Source organism: Pagrus major, chromosome 6, assembly GCF_040436345.1.
Source record: "Pagrus major chromosome 6, Pma_NU_1.0".
Classification (NCBI taxonomy): domain Eukaryota; kingdom Metazoa; phylum Chordata; class Actinopteri; order Spariformes; family Sparidae; genus Pagrus; species Pagrus major.
In genome coordinates this window covers 6561892-6577566 of record NC_133220.1, presented here as the reverse complement: position 1 = coordinate 6577566, position 15675 = coordinate 6561892, and the positions used below count along the sequence as shown (strand labels likewise).

Genomic DNA, 15675 nt, shown 5'->3' with positions numbered 1-15675 from the left:
ACGTCTTCTGGCACGTCGCACAGCTGCTAGATCGCTTTGCTGTTATGTTTACATGGTGAACTCGTAAGTGCTCAAAGATCTGTCAAGTGGATGTACATTTTCATTCTTCAGGCCACATTAAGTATGCAGGCATACACCGGGAAAAACAACTCACAATCACGATGCTTATTGCAAGACAAGAGTAAGCACTTGTTTTTCTTTGTTGCAACCTGCAAGGGTCAAAATGTTGATCCCTTACTGATGTTTCGCTTGTGTTTCCTTTATATTAGTGCTGTTAGCAGACATTTTAGCAACAACTGACACACTATTTTAGATTTCTGACATAATAATCGTTAAATCATACAATCTACAGCAAGTCAACAACTTGCATTATTTGCCTGAAGTGCCTGTGGACGCTTCAGCTCACGGCTGGGACTCACACAAAAGTTACTGATGACAGTCAGACTGCCGCCCCAGATCTTTCCATGCTGCACATGGAGGTGATTATCCAACTGAACTGGGTGCTTTACATTCAGACCTGAACTATAACATCGACCCTCCTCTCTTTAACTTCCTTTAACCCCTGTCTCTGTATAATGTTGCTTTGATTCTTGCATTTCGCTCCGATGACCCAGTTATTGCTGTGCACCAGTGTAACCTGATATCTGAAAAATGAGCAGAGTGCATATATGTGGCACAGCATGCAGGGCTTCACAAAGACAAGACTCCCTGTGGATCAGCAGGAGAAGGTTTGGAAAATCTGGCTCCAAACATGGACCGCCGCCAGGACTGCAGGGGGCTGAGTTGAATGTATGCACTCATAACACTGTGAGGCACCGTGCGTAAAAACATCAGTCAGCTGCCATCAGATTCGATCCTTAAAAAGGTCTCCTCTCGTATAATTTATATCGTTGCACTTTGCAACTTCTTCTTATTGTTTTAAGAACACTTGGAAGAGGAGGATGAAGATTTATTCTCGCGTTTTCACTCTGCATAACTCACCCTGATGGGAGTAGTCGGCTGAATGCCTAAAACGAAACTGCGGAGCTACATTCGGTATATGCAGGAAGCTTTTCTCCCGTGTTTTCCTTCCACATGATTGACTTTGCTTGGCATAATGTAGGCCATTGAAAGGGCCCTGTGGGGTGAGCTCAGCCAATCTGGAATTCCACCCAAGTGTGAAATGGAAATTCTTGTTCTGCCTCCCGAGGCCGTGAGCATTTTACTCAGACAAATGACAGTTGTGGGGGGGGGTGTCCCGACTCAGCGAGGGTTCAGACGGTCGAGGTGAAAACACGCCCTAAAACACAACACGAGAGACAACGATTGTGATTTGTTCCAGTTCCCTTTCTCCTCAGAAAACCAGAAGCTTCAGGAGAACCAGGATTTTCATTGAAAACCTGCTCAAACAAGCCTGACTTCTTGCACCTGGCACTCAAACAAATGCAACAGTGGTCCGTCATCACAATGAGAAGCTCCTGAGCTCCCGGCGGTGGTGTCACGGTGAAGTGGTTCTCCAGAAAATGACGTATCACTCTGTTGGAGTTGTTGAGACTACAAGAACACTACAGAGTGGAGGTTCTTCCCTCACAAATGATCTTTGGCGGCTGCAGAGAGCACACAAACAAGACGACACAGAGAGAGTCGTGATTATGCTGCATGTTCAGATGTCTGTTCCAAGGAATCTGGAAAAGAAGGAAGGGTCAGTACGACAGTGAATCCTGTTTTGGTGCCAAACTGTGGTGACGGCTGTTTTGAAGTCAATGGGAGAGACGCACTAAAACCCAACAAATCTACATTGTGTGACTTCTGATGAAGAAATGCCTCCAGAAAATAAGAGAACACACTTGATAAAGTAGGTTAACCACTGATTTTTTTTCCCAAAAAGATTGACAGGGCTGCAATTACACCGTGAGCAGCAGCGCGAACAGAAACCTTTCCTACACAAATCTGAGGAAAGGAACGAGGTGTCGATAAAATCAGTGGTTAACCTGCTCTCTGAAGTGTGCTCTTTCATTTTCTGGAGCCATTTCTTCCTCAGACGTCACATGACGTAGATACGTTGGGTTTAAGCGTGTTTTGTTGTCACCACAGTCTGGACCCAAAGTGAGATTCATTGACGTAATGACCCGTCTATTCTAAATACCTTGGGTCTGTTCCAAGAAGCAGTTTGACTGAATGATCTTTTTTTATTCACACCAAAACACAGTATTCCATCATTAAATGGTGACAAAATGGCAGAAAACTGCAATTGCACATGCTTTTCCATGCTTTTGTCTGTAAAAAGACACATTTTTGTCTGTCAAGTGCACACCAAAGCACGGTGGCCAAAGGCTGGGTTAGCGCCATTGCCGCAGACCCCTGACGCCTTCTTACGTGGGACGGTCCCCGCCCTGGAGACGCGACACGTTTGGGTTTTCAGTGACCTGAAATGCCGTTTACGTGTGTACAGAAGGCCCAAATGCATAGAAAAAGCTTTGTTTTCAGAAATACTCGTGTACGTGTGGACAAGGCCTCAGTAAACCTGCTCTTGCAACGGCCCCAGTTCAGTTTGGGAGTGTTGTGTTATATTCTATACGTCCGGCTGACACAGTGGACTTTATCTTCTATCAGTACTGAACAGGGAGAAGCTCCGAGGCTCGTACGGGGGGACCGGGCCACATGCTGGGAAATGATAAAACACAAACACGCGGATATTTAGAGCTCAGTGTTGATGTTGCACGGTGAGGTGGATTCCACACAACGTACATCTTTTCTTATAGCGAGTTTCAGCTCTTTGTTTATCTGTCAGGACTTTGCTGTTTTGGTTGAGTGTCACTGCTCTCAGAGCCACGTGTTCTGAGGAAGCTGGAAGCTGTTTTCAGAGAAGAGCATGTAAAAACCCCTCAGTACACTTCCTGCTAACAAGCACACAGCAGACACAATCAGTGAGAGACTAGCTGGTAAACAGTGTGGAGCATTTAGCAGCTAAAGAGACAGATTGTATCCCTCAGGAGCTGGTAGAGACCAAAAACAGAGCTAAAAGAGAGTAAATGTTTAACTTTAATTCATCACTTGACCTCAAGAAAACTACAAATAAATGTCAGTTTAATAGGTGACATGTTTTAAAGGGTGATTGTATCTGGTTTGTGCTCTGAAAACACCCTGCTGACCTGTCAGGGATCAGAACACCAGTCTGACCTTTGACCTCTGGGTGGTTGCCAGCGTTGAGCGGTGGAGTGTTGCAGCGTCAGTGTGTTGTGTCACTTTGGACTCGTGGGGCCTGTAGATCAGCGTGGAGCCTGGATGAACCCTCCAGAGTTTGACCTCAGAGTGTGGACTGAAGTGTGACTCACTACAATCTGTAACCATGTGCATGCGTAACAACACAACATCACTCTGGTCGTTTTTTTTATTGTTATTCCTTTTCATTTGGTTTTTTTTTTGCATAATTTTGGTATTGAGGTAAGAAAAGGAAAGTGATCAAGTTACATTACTTAAATATTGTCACTTGGATTTTGTTACTGACTACTTTCAACAGGTAATTAGTAACTGTATCTGAATACATTTTTTAAGTAACCCTCCCAACCCTGCTTATATTTACATGTATGTATATTCTGTACACTGTTGGTCAGCTGATAACCGGATCTCATATTCAGCATTTTCATTTTCAACAGATTGTTAATAACGTTAATTAATATAAATTTCTGCTACTTTACCTCTGAGGCAGCATCTAATCTGCAAAGTTACTCATAACTAAAGTAACCAAATAAATGTAGTGGAGTAAAAAGTTCAGTATTTGCCTCCAAAATGTAGCAGAGTGGAAGTGTAAAGTAGCAGAAAATACAACTTTGTACAACCATTTGTACAAAGTAAAGAATTATCTAATGTCTTTGTCTCTTACTTCATTTTTATAGCTTACTAAAGTCAGCTGAAACCCATTTTTGTCAGGAACGCAGGAGCTTCTGAATGCTTTGAAAAAGATGAAATTTCACATAATCTGCTGCTGATTTGTGGTAAAATGTTTTCAGAATCAATTAAGGTGACACACTCGGCGTATTACTCATTTCTTCTACAGATTTATTACAGCAATAACATCCAAAGTGCTGCTCTGTACTGTGAAACACAAAGCTGTACCTTGTTCAGCATTGTGCCCATAATAAGCTCTCATGGGAGTTAAACAGCTGCTAGCAAAGTTTGTGTGCTGTTGTAAAAGTTTTCTGTAAATTAGTGCACGTAAACCTGAGAGAAGGCGAAAGAAATGACTGCAGCAGCTTTATGGTTTATAAACGAGCCACCGCTTCACTCTAACACGTCTCGTTGGGCTTTATAGAGACTAGAAACTATTCAGAAATCAAACCTCTACAACTGAGTTTCATGTATGTTTTAGAGGTTAATTTATATTCTGAAAACATATATTGGCTGGTAAAATAGTAAAAGTGTCCAGCGAGACTTTGGCAACCAAATGACATAATGAGTTCCCCTGCACTCTGTAGTTAATCTTTGTTAAAGAGGTAAAGAGGCAGAGTGACGAGGCTGAGCTCCGCGTTGTTAGAGGACGCTGATTTACTGGATGAGCTTAAAACAATATTTTCTCTCTCTGGGCAGAGACAACAGGTTACATAAGAGGAACTGGAGAGTTTAAAGGTGCTTTTTGAGTCTCAGTCCCAACTCGTCAACTAAACTGAAGCTCTGGGATGGTGGCCGACCCGTCATACAATCCCAAAGTGCCAGTTTTTGATGAGTTCAAGTCCTCCATTGAAGACAATGTTTCAGTCCAAGTGCAGTATTAACAGAAAAATGCATTTACAAGTACAGAAAAATGGTAGAGATAAATCTGAGGGGTCGTAAGAGGATTAATGAGAGAGGAGACTAAAATGGAGGCATTGTATGTTTCTGCAAACCACAGATTTGTACTCTGCATTTCTACAATACCAATCCGACTGCGTTCATATTGTCCAACTATGAGCTGACTTTCTTGTCACAGGTGGGAGAAGATCGCGTGGCGTGACTGTTAGCATCCCGTTCCACGTGACGAAGTTGGATATTTGTAACACTTTCCAGCTGTTTGTGGCAACAACACCAGGTATTTTAAGCCAAAACACAATCTTCTCTGAACTCTAACCAAGTGTTTTTTTGTGCCAGAATCTAACCAGACCATCAACACAGCTTCAGCTCCACATAATATCAAGTGTGGACCAGATCATAAGCGCAGCGTTGTCACAACATAACATTGAAATTTGGACCTAAAGAAAAAGTCAAGATCAAGTATCTTTTAATTTAAATGACTTTATTTGGACACATCAGCATCATCATCAAACTGCTGGCAAACAAAAGTGCAAAGAGTATCAGACTGTGTGAAAGCCTTTCCCTCAAAATGAGTAAACTATGAGACTGTGGATCGTAAAGAGAGAGCTGAGTTTTCAGACTTTTACTACACTCTTGCTTTATTGGGCAGCACAGAGAAGTGACAGGAGAGCAGACACCTCTGAGTGACTGTGAACAGTTAAACAATCCACAATGAGCCAAGTGTGAGTCTGACTGCTCAGGAAACCCTAAATCTAATATAAGACACATTAAAATGACTTTCAGGTCGTTTCCACGGGCTCTTAATTTGAAAATATGACGGTGAGGCCGAGACAACTGGAGCAAATTTAGGTCAGAGTTTGTTTTCGCAGAGAATTTACATTTCAGATCCTGATCCTGAACAACAACTGTTCACTGTGCAGAGTTTCTGACTGTTTCCATGGGTGTATGAATGTGTCATATGATAGTTTGCCTAAAGAAAGAGAGTCACGGTACGCCTGACCAGGACCAGTTGACAGACCAGTTGAGCTGATTGAACCAGTAAGGGAGTGGGCAGCTTTTTCTTCTGTTAAAGCTCCTGAGAGCCCTGATACAAAAGTCTCTTTATGTATTCTAATAAAAAAAACAACTGTGTCTGTCTTCACTCCCACTTAAAAAACTAAAAACATATTTCTAACCGCAGCAGACGCAGAACAATGGAAATGCTTCCTTCCAAAAAATATCTGATATCCACATTTGAGAAAGAGATCACTCCTCCTCCTCCTCACTGCAATAATCTGTCATTAATGTAAAGCACATTTAGAGATCGTTACCTGCACACACAGATGGTTTTCATCCGTGTCCTTAAATTCTGCCAACGGCAACATAAAACCCTCGATGTACTCTTCATCATTTTAATCACGCAGGACAGATTATGTTAAACTGACGGTGATCACGTAGAGCCGCCTGAGTCATCATTTGTCATTTTGAATTAAACGACGGTTGTTCTCTGAAGTCAAAGAACTGCTCAACAAATACTAGTTTGTAGTCAATAGTTTGACAGTTTAGAAGAATCACTTATTTGCCTTTTAGCGGCGAGTTTGATGAGAAGATTGAGACGTCTGATTGCTGAATATGAAGCTTTCAGCCAGGAGTCTGAGTAGCGAGTGGAAACAGCTCGTCTGGCTCCATCCAAAGGCAACAAAATCTGCCTCGCAGCGCCTCTGAAACTCATTAATTAACCTGTTTTATCATAAAACTGACGCGTAAAATTGACACGTTGTGGTTTTATTGGACTCCAGGAGGTTCTCAGCCAAGAAATAACTCTTGGCACATGAACCCAAATAAAACTAGAAGCTGCTGTTTTAACTTTTTCAATGTTTGCATAGATAAAATAAATGACATAAAAAGTGTTAATTAGCGAGCTGAAGAGGAGCTGCTGTTGGATTTTGTTACCTCTGGACGGAGACAGGCTAGTTGTTTCTCCCTGTTTCCAGTCTTAATGCAAAGCAAACCGTCTGCTGGCTGCAGCTATAATTTAATGGATGATATTGATCTTTTCGTCAACCTTCTGCAAGAAAGCCAATGCAGCATGTGACTATTTCACCTTTAAAATAACAGCTTGCTCACAGATCTGTTTGTTCTCCCCGCTCAAAGACGCTCCAGGCAGTTTTGCTCAGCTTTTGCCTTTTATTTTAATTTTAGCTCAAACTGTAGCAAACTGGCATCCAAAATAACTGAGCAGAAATGATTTATTTTAAACGTCTGGGAGATAATGCGACACTTCATCCAAAATCCTCCTGCTCGTGCCCCCCCGTTCGCTCTGTAGCCGGTCGCACGTGACAGCCAGGTGTTATTGTCTCTGGCTCGGGTTGTGTTAGCTTGGCGTTACTGTTCTGAGCTGTGTGCAACGCTTGTGTGAAACTTGCATGCATGTTAACTTCAAGACACGAGTTTTCAAGATGTAACGTTGTTATGATGTGCTAAGTTTTGTTCGTAGTGAGCACGTAATGTCACATCACATCTGACAAACTGTTAAAGATTTGTATTGGCAACAGTTGTGCTGCATTCAGAAGCGGTGGGGAATATACATTTCTACATTATGTTGCTTTAAGGTACTTCTACCTCCTCCTTCTCATTTCATGAATCAAAATTCTGTACTCATGAATGTCCCACAGGTTTGTTTTTATCACCCCATGAAAAAAAGTCCATTCGTTCAGTTCATTATATAAAAGAAACTTGAGGAAATGATGAAACAAACGCTGGAGATCAGCCCCGAGCTTCCCCCTGATGATTTCCCCCTGAAACGAACAACAGGAAATGAGTTTTGTTTGACTATTGAGAATATTTGTTCTGGGGCTTTAACAAGTATTTTATCTGCACTGAAAGCAAAACCTAAAGTGGATGATTTTTTTGTAACCTTGTCAGGTCACCAGCTGGAGCATCCTGAGAGGAAACAACACATAGAAGAAGAAGAAGAAGAGATATCATAACATCACAAGTCTGCTGAGATCATCAGTATGTATCAGTGTTGAACCTCTGAGCAGCCACCACAGTTTTCCAGGAGATAAAACAGGAGCTCTGTGTGGATTCACAGATCGTCCTTTTGGCCCGACCCGCTCTGACGCCTCCACGAATGTTCCTGGAAAGAATTCAACGTGTCACCGTGCTGCAGTTCGTCAGTATCAGCACTTCCATCACATCTGTTCCTCTGGACTGTTTCCCTCGATTGTCATTCGATTTTATTTGTTAACAAATAAAAAGCTTTATGAGACGTTTGCTTCTGCCAGAAATACGCTCTTTAAGCGATCCCATCTTGTAAAAAAAAAAAAAAAAAAGGAATGTTTGTCACGTGGAGCAGCAGAGTCGGCTCATCATCCCTCCAGAGAGTTCACAGACCTGCAGGTCACAAAGTGTGAGAAGCTCTGTTTGTGTGTCTGTGGCTGCGTGTCGAGGTCGAGTGGTCAGTGGATGATGTCATGTGACTAATTGGAAGCAGCACGTGTGTGTGTGTGTGTGTGTGTGTGTGTGTGTGTGTTTAACGATAATACATGGAGTTGAAGGGATCAGGTAACAGCTGCTTTGTTGACAGGATGAGCTTGTTTCTATGAATCACTGAGGCTGTAAATCTACACACACACACATACACACACACACACACACGCACTGAAGGTATGACACCAATAAGAGGATACACAGACTTAAAACTTCACACACACACAGTCAACATTAATCAATACAAGCACACACACACAGCCTGTTCTCTCTCAGACTGTAGTGTTGTGACTCGATATGAACACGTGCCAGTGAAGATATATTAGTTTAATCATGTAGATATAATTTATCCCCTTAATGCAGGACCTTCACAATATTACACTCAAGAGAAAATGATCAAGTCACCCAAATCAAAACAAAAAAATTTCTGCAACTTTGGTAGAAAAAATCCCAATAAAAACTTTCCACCAGCAGCAAAGTTGTAATGATGACAGTGACAGAAATCTCAGTGGCCTCTATGAATGAAATATATCCTCATCACAAGTAAAAAGATCTGCACAACGGTTGTTGTCCCCTAAAAACTTCATACAAACTGAGGAAATATGTAAACGTTCATTATTTAACAGACTTTAACTTCTTCTCCTCGCTGAAATCTAATGAATCTAAAATGAGTCCACAAAGTGACTCATTTGTATGCGATTAGTTTGTGTCGTACGGCGATTGAACACATTTCTCTACAAATAACAGCGAAGAAGCTGCTGAAGAACGAGTCCTTTCAGCAGGAGTCTGGTCTGTTTACAGCAATTATGCTAATGTGTCTGAATTAATGGGGTAGTGATTTATAATTTGTAGTTACATGCGACATCTAGCACCCTCACATATAACACAGAGACAACTTTACGCTTTCTTTAAAAACACACTTCCTCTACCAGTTTCACAAAGACATCTATTTTTTTTTTGTGCATCCACACCAGTATTTTTATATCCATTCCACAGAGACCTCGGCCTGAATAATAGAAAAATGACTAAACCATTTCTTTTTCATCCTTTTTTTCAGCTGGCAAACTAAACTGTGATTGGCTTTGCTGACCTTTTTCAAAAGAAGTGATGACAGAGAAATTTAGAGAGGAAAGAAAATTGAGTTAACTTCGCTGCCAAACCGTCGACTGTGACTGCAGCTACAGACAGCTGGTTACTCTGCAGCCTGTTACACTTCTGTCATTAGTAGCCAGAAAGGTTGCCAAATGGCAGACTGCAAATCGGGTCACATCAGTGAATGTTTGTGAGGACACCTGGGGGACATTTCACCAAAGTCGGTGTGTTTTTTTAGGAGGGCTGCGGACATTTCCAGCTGATTTCGAGGCATTTTAACCAGCTATTTTTTCACGGGAAGTCGGACCATCTCCATCTGTGATCGTAGCGACCAGAACAGGTATTTTAAGCCAAACCATGATGTTTTTCCAAACCCTAACCAAGTGGTTTTTGTGCGTGAGCCTAAGCAGAGCATAAGCACAATGTTGTGACGAGAGAGAAATACAGAACGGAGAGAGACAAATAATATTTTGATCCCGTTTGAATTGTGGCATGAACTACACATATGATGTTCGCCAATTTAAAAGATAGTAGCAGACTATAGTAGATAAAGATTGAAGAATATCATCTAACACCAACATGGCCGCCGTCTCGACACAGAAAAGGTAGTAAAAAAGATGAAAATCACAATAAACTGTGACTTTATTGACTTGGAAAATTATCTTTTGACATCATATGTGTGATTCAAAACAAAGTTTTCCAAAATAAGGTCCCATGAGGGAAACAGGAAGGAGCGTGACTTCGGCGCTCCAAAGAAAGGAAAAAAAACGTGAAGCTGCAACATAAATAAAGGTTCAGTTTGAATTGATCTGTGGTTTTGCAGAAACCTACTTCGCTAACATTTATTCTGCCGATCGGGTTGAACCAGCAGTCGTTCCCCAGCTGTAAATGAAAGCATTACTTTATAATGGCGTCGACATAAATTCAGAGCTGCTGTCGTTTACCTGGATGCATTTAAAGTGAGTGATCAGGGAGACTTTGTGGCAACATAAAGTCCATGTACTCTTTACTCTTCACAGCCTTTCTAATCAGTTTGCAAACACTCCATTGTCCCTGTGCACACTCCTGACATTTTAAGATTTATTACACTCTGGACATTGTTTTAAAAGTGTAAATTTCAGTTTAAGGGTGAGAAAAACACAAAGTCAGTGTGGAGTGAGAGCTGAAACACAAAGAAAACATGTCCTTTGAAATTTAAAGCGCTTTCATACATGTTGAAACATCCCACCTCCTCTAACGCGGCGCAATTCAGTTGCATGATCATCATAAAAGAGATCATGTGAAAAACATCCAGCTAGTATTGTGTTTTTGTGTTTTTGTGTGAGTATGAACAGTACAGAGAACAAAAACATCCAGTGAAATGCCTTTTGATTATGTTTTATGAGACCATCCGTCCTTTCAGAGGCAGTTACACACTTCATTACACACTCTGTATTGTCTCAACACACACTCACACACACACACACACGCCCCTGCAGTCGGTGTGTGTCACAGTGACAATAAAAACCTTGAACAAACATCTGCAGCCAGCGCACGCTTCATTTAACCGCAAAGACAAAATCTATTAATCTCATCAGGGCTGCATTCACTTATAGAAGGTCTGCATCCTCAACGCCGACGGACCCATTGTGAGAAAGTCTGAACCACTTAGAGCGAAACGAGTGGATGTGGAACAGATTCACACTTTACTGAACACACACACACACACACACACACACACACACACACACACACACACATACACACAGACACACTCCACTCAGCGACAAGTGTGAGCGTTTAATTCAACCACAATTGAGCCACTAACCTCCTGCTGAGTCCATGTAATGACCCATGGACACCCCACTGTGACCAGGACACCACACACACACGCACACACACACACACACGCGCACACACACACGCACACACACACACACACACACACACACGCACACACAATGATTCTTGACAGGGTTTGAACTCAGGGAACCTTGAACTGCAGCACGAAGGAACTAAAAAGTAGAGAAAACAGAGAGACAGAACGAAGGAGAAGAGATGAAGAGGAGGAGAAAGGAGGGATGAAGAGGAGGAGAGAGAGGGAGGGAGGGGGTGATAGGGAGGGAGGAAGGGGGAGAGTGGGGGAGAGCGAGGAGCAGATCCTGACCCAACTTGTTGTGTTGATGTTTTCTCTGGCAGCTCGTCTGTTTGAGCTGCACTCACTGAGGGGGTTCATGAGAAACTGATGCTCATCTGACTCTGAGAGCAAAACCTCCATCTGACAGGGGGGAGGAGAGGGGAGGAGAGGAGAGGAGAGGAGAGGAGAGGAGAGGAGAGGAGAGGAGAGGAGAGGAGAGGAGAGGGGAGGAGAGGAGAGGAGAGGAGAGGGGAAGAGAGGAGAGGGGAAGAGAGGAAAGGGGAGAGGAGAGGAGAGGAGAGGAAACAGGAGAGGAGAGGAGAGGAAAGGAAAGGAAACAGGAGAGGAGAGGAGAGGAGAGGAGAGGAGAGGAGAGGAGAGGAGAGGAGAGGAGAGGAAAGGAAACAGGAGAGGAGATGAGAGGAGAGGAAGGAAACAGGAGAGGAGAGGAGAGGAGAGGAAAGGAAACAGGAGAGGGGAGGAGAGGAGAGGGGAGGAGAGGAGAGGAGAGGAGAGGAGAGGAGAGGGGAGGAAAGGAAACAGGAGAGGAGAGGAGAGGAGAGGAGAGGAGAGGAGAGGAGAGGAGAGGAGAGGAGAGGAGAGGAAAGGAGAGGAGAGGAAAGGAAACAGGAGAGGAGAGGAGAGGAGAGGAGAGGAGAGGAGAGGAGAGGAGAGGAGAGGAGAGGAGAGGAGAGGAAAGGAAACAGGAGAGGGGAGGAGAGGAGAGGGGAGGAGAGGAGAGGAGAGGAGAGGAGAGGAGAGGGGAGGAGAGGAGAGGAGGGGAGAGGGGAGGGGAGGAAACAGGAGAGAAGAGGAAATGAAACAAGAGAGGAAACAAGAAAGGAGAGGAAACAAAAGAGGAAACAAAAGAGGAGAGGACAGGGGAAGAGAGGAAACAAGAGAGGAGAAGGAACAAGAGAGAACAAAAAATAGGAGAGGAAACAAAAGAGGAGAGGAGAGGAGAGGAGAGGAGAGGAGGAAGAGACTCGAAGAGGGGAGACAAGTGAGGTTAGCATACAGAGCCTCAGAAGAGAAAAGTCGCTGAGAGAAGAGATTACGTTAAAGAAATTCATGAAAAAACGAGAAACGTTATTTGTTGGGGAATGTTTTAAACATGGATTCTTGACATGGCAGGACAAAGACTCCAGACAAAGAAAGAGGAGAGGGAACCCCCGACAGCAGTGCAGTGGGATACAAGTAAACTGAAACCCAAAGTTTGTGACTGAAACAGAAACAAAAATCCGTATCTGCAGCTGAACGTCCGTCCAAAGCAGGAAAACAAACAAACACTCTTCAGGATAAATCACTAACACTGAGGAGAAGTCGGCCTGGGGCTGGAAACATGGTCAGCGGTGGAGGAGAAATCTGATCACTGACCACTTTCTTGTAAATGTGGGTTTAAGTGTAATCAGGTTATTGTAGTTTATGTAAACTCGTTCTCTGATTTCCTGCATTGAACATGATCTTTTTTTCAAAACAAAAGTGACGAGCTGCAAAATCTGCAAAAGACAGGAGGCAAAATACGAGGAAAAGACGCAGAAGGCAGCTGTTTTGAATCCACGCTCCTCTACATTATAATACAGCGTCTAAAACAGACAGTAGGTGGGTAGATTGAATGAACGAAAAGCTGAAGAGACTCAGCGATTCTCTAAAACTGAACCACAAACTGAGTTCAGCCAAAGTTTGTACGAGCAGAATCGTGTTTCTGCTGTTTTTCTTTGGAAATGAAACTTAAGATCTGAAAATAAAGAGAAACAACACTGGAAGGAGAAAGACAATCTCATCATCGGAACAGATGTGAGAGTAACACAACAGACTCTGACACTCTGCCCAGCGTGTGTCTGAAAACTCAATGCAAACTGCATTTTCTTTATTGTTGGGTGCACCCCGTGAGATGGCCGCAGTGGTGACTGGTGACGTTGTGTAAATGTCAACACGTTCTCGATCCCAACTCATCAACTACTGCAGCTTTGGCCCACAGCCTGAAGCTCGAGGTCACGATCTCGTTTCTCTTTTGCACGTGCAGGATCAAGTTAGCAATAATAAATACACAATGTCGGATTAGACTTTCAAAATAAAGCCTGCCGACAAAAAGTAACACTACTACTAACATACAGCAGCCTGGTCAGTGGCCGGGTGTAGTTACCCGTCCAGCATCACATACTGAAGCACCGCTCTAGTGCAGCGGTATCATATCAGGGTGGTTGGATGGCTGTCTTTTCCTTCCCTTGAAAACCCTGAAGTATCGTAATCCATCATATTTGTCCTTTAAAATGTCAGCGCTCATAGTTTACGGGTTCATTAGTTGCATTTTTAAACATCATATTCTCGGCTATAAGAGCCCGTGTTGTATTGTTTCCATTGAAACAGCTGTGCCTAATACTGTAAGCCTCTGCCCAGTTCACCGTCAGATTGTTAGCAAAATAAAGAGCTGTTAATGATGTATTGCGTCTGTCATTCCTATAATTAGGCTGCAGAGTTACTGATTGTGGGCTGTAAAGAAAGCTTCATTACATTCAAAGGTACATGTACAGTTGGTTGCACGGCGTCTGGACAATATAACTGGCATGCACAACGAGTCGCAAAGAGGTTTTACCACAATTTTTGGTAACTGTAAAGTACTCTAATGCGTTACCTGTCAGTAGATGACGCAGTAACTGTTACCCAACACTGTACATAAGTAAGTTAACGTATGTAAATGATGAGAGTGACTGACGAAGTTAAATATCACTGAATGTAGTGTTTTCCTAAACCTAACCAAGTAGTTTTGTGCCTGAACATAACCAAACTGCAGCCATTTGACGACGTAATTAACAGTCCAAAAGTCGTAATATGTCACACAAAGTGAACTATTTGTCAGCGAGCTTTATTTTGAAACTCTAACCAGACGTTGTATATTATATATTAGCATTCACGTGCAAAAAGGACGTTAGAGGGGTCGGTAGAGCGACTAAGCTGCTGTGTTTGAGTGAGAATGTGTTGGAAACGGTTGCAGTTTGGTTCGGTTTAGGAAAACATGATGGTTTAGGTTAAAATAAATATTTGAGTAACTTGATTTAAACACATGGGACTTGAACTCCAGTCTCCTAGACGACCCCGACCCCCCCCAGCTTCCGCCTGTCCAGGACTCTTCTTGCTCTTTATTTATACTCCTACATTAGCTGGGTGCCTCCAGAGTTGTAGCTCCAGAGGAGAACCTACAGCTTCACGCTTTGAGCCAACCAAACTCAAAACAAACCACATCACAAGCAACATCATCAGATGTCTTGACAAAAGCTCTACAACTTGCAAACCGTCCTGCTCCGATTCAAAGCTACAAGTAGAGAATTTCTTCCTGACTCTGGGAAAAAGCCATCCAGTAATTCTAATCCAGCATCTAAATACAGAAACTTCCTAACATTAATGATTTTCTCAGGTTCTTCAAACTAACTTTATAGAAAACCTCCCTCTCAACCCGGAGGAATTCTGTAAATAATCTGACTTTAATAAACTTTTTAAACAACCAAACCCAAAGGACACAGAGCAGCCACCTTTCTAAACCCAAAACCAAACCTTCACTTCACATTTTTTAATTAAAGCCTGAACACCATCAACAGCACAGCTCCTAATGACCCATCACAGCTGCATGAAGCTCATTAAAACTCACCTGACTGGATGAAGAACCGGTTATTCCCAACTGTCACTGTGAGTCCACCACACCAAACTGCCTCAGCGGACGAGTCATATCCAACACTGCTGGGGAGCTCCTCCGCTGCTCTCCTAGTGTGTGTGTGTGTGTGTGTGTGTGTGTGTGTGTGTGTGTGTGTCAGTGGGTTTGGCAGCTGCCTGCTCGCTCCTGATAGCATTCAGTCCTGCAGCAGCAGCAGCAGCAGCAGCTCCAGAGAGTTTCACAACAACGTCAGAGAGAGTCTAGAAACACGGCGGTGAATTGAGTTCCCCTCTTGTCTTCTTCTCCTCCTCCTCCTCACATCTCCTCCTCTCTCTCTCTCTCTCTCTCTCTGTCACACTCTTTATTTCCCAGCTCTGCCTCTCCTCTCCTCTCCACTCCCTCTCTTGTGTTTTCTCTCCTCCTCTCTCAGCTCTTCCCACTCTGATAATCTGCTGTTTTTTCATCTGTCAGCTTCAATTAATGTCGCGTAGCATTTCTCCTTCTCTCCATCTCCTCCTTCTTCACCGCTCCTGCTACTTTTCTTGTTTCCTGTCTTGATTATTCAGCTCGAACACTCCTT

The 15675-nt window shown here is 43.1% G+C and overlaps 1 protein-coding gene across 1 annotated transcript in view; it reads right to left on the bottom strand.

Moving 5' to 3' along the window:
- ripor3 (RIPOR family member 3) overlaps positions 1-15226 on the bottom strand; it is a 52525-nt gene extending 37299 nt beyond the window's left edge. The window contains exon 1 of the mRNA XM_073469133.1: positions 15093-15226. The gene's annotated coding sequence lies outside the window, so the exon portion shown is untranslated. The remainder of the gene's footprint in view (positions 1-15092) is intronic.
- Positions 15227-15675: the final 449 nt, after the last annotated feature.